Genomic DNA, 1,582 nt, shown 5'->3' with positions numbered 1-1,582 from the left:
AGGGGGCAAAGCCAGTCATGAGGGAGTGAGGAACTGGAGGGCAGTCAATACATGCGCTTAGAGAATTGACATCAACCCGCGTACCCATGTTATCGACAAGCTTACTCAAATCCAAGCGAAGAGAAAACCTTGTGGGGGGAACCGCACCCTCGAGGTCACACGGTAAAACCAGAGTAACGCAGGCGGCGCACGGCATACCATCCACTTAAATGCCAGCCAGTAACGAGCGGGCCATGGTCGGTTAAGAAGGAAGTGTTACAGAAACATGATGACACATCAACTTCGTTATGCCGCGCGAGGCCGCTGATATCAAGCAGGCTTAGACCCATAATACTTCTTTCTATTTACATGCTATAAGTTGAGCTATGGTGAAGTGGTCTGATCGGGCTGTATAACCAACCGCATCTATCATGCAAAGGCTGGGGTTTCGATTCAAGCCCAGTGCAACTACTGGCAACCTGCTATTTCATAAACATCCGCCTATTTTTTAGGCCAACGGTAGACATCTTTCTTTTCTATAGACATATCATTGGACTAACTAGTTTTTGCATGCAAGTCTCCGCACAAGCAGCAAAAAGACGAAACATACTATCTTGGCGTGTATAATGGTAGAGGTCACACTTGATTAATTACGAGGTCACACCGAATTGTCGACCAATGTCATGGTCGCAATGTAGCGAGGACCCCATCACGTCAAGAAGCATCTTGAAATCCTTCCTTCCGAAAAGATTTTAGACCTGAGCCCAGCCGCCAACGGTAATCTTGACAGATCAGGGTCTATGGGACTATGTGGATCCCGGAACGGCGCCATCAGACGCCAACCAGAAACCAGCATGGGATAAGAAGGACCGGACAGCTTTATCGACGATAAGATTGCGGGTAGCTGATAAACTATTGGTTTATGTATCTAGCGCAAAAACGTCGAAAGAAGCTTGGGATACGCTAAAGGGTCTATTGGAAGCTCAAGGGCCATTAGGAATAGTCCTTGCCCGCCGAAAGCTATTTCGGGCTAAGTGCGAGGATGGCACTAGCATTGAAGACCACTTCAGGACCCTGAGAGTCTATCAGGAAGAATTGCAAAATCTCGGACAGAAAATAGAGGACTCAGAATTCTCTATTATTCTACTTACATTGTTACCCGATAACTGGAATAATTACATTTCATCTATCGATTCATCTGCGCTTACAAATGCGCCGCAACTCATAGCCAGAATTCTTGAGCACGACAGACGGCTCAAGATTCAGGGCACCGAAGATACCGCCCTAGCTGCCAAATGGGGCAAGAAAAAATACAGTTCAAAGATAACATGTTTTGGATGCGGCAAACGTGGCCATATACAGGCAGATTGCCGATCAAAACCAAACGATCAATCAAACGAGAAGCATTACAAGAAGTCCAAATTTGGGGGAGCGCGTGCAAATGAAGTCATTGATGATTTCGCTTTTGCAGGAATTGATAGCTCACCCAACATGGCATTCATTTCAGTGCCTAGTGACGCATGGTTAGCGGACTCAGCATGCACTTCTCACATATCGACACAGAGGAGCTATTTTAGTGAATATGCTCCAATATCAAATCATT

The sequence above is a fragment of the Laccaria bicolor genome, genomic scaffold, assembly GCF_000143565.1.
Source record: "Laccaria bicolor S238N-H82 LACBIscaffold_66 genomic scaffold, whole genome shotgun sequence".
Classification (NCBI taxonomy): Eukaryota; Fungi; Basidiomycota; class Agaricomycetes; order Agaricales; family Hydnangiaceae; genus Laccaria; species Laccaria bicolor.
This window is presented reverse-complemented; position numbering follows the sequence as displayed.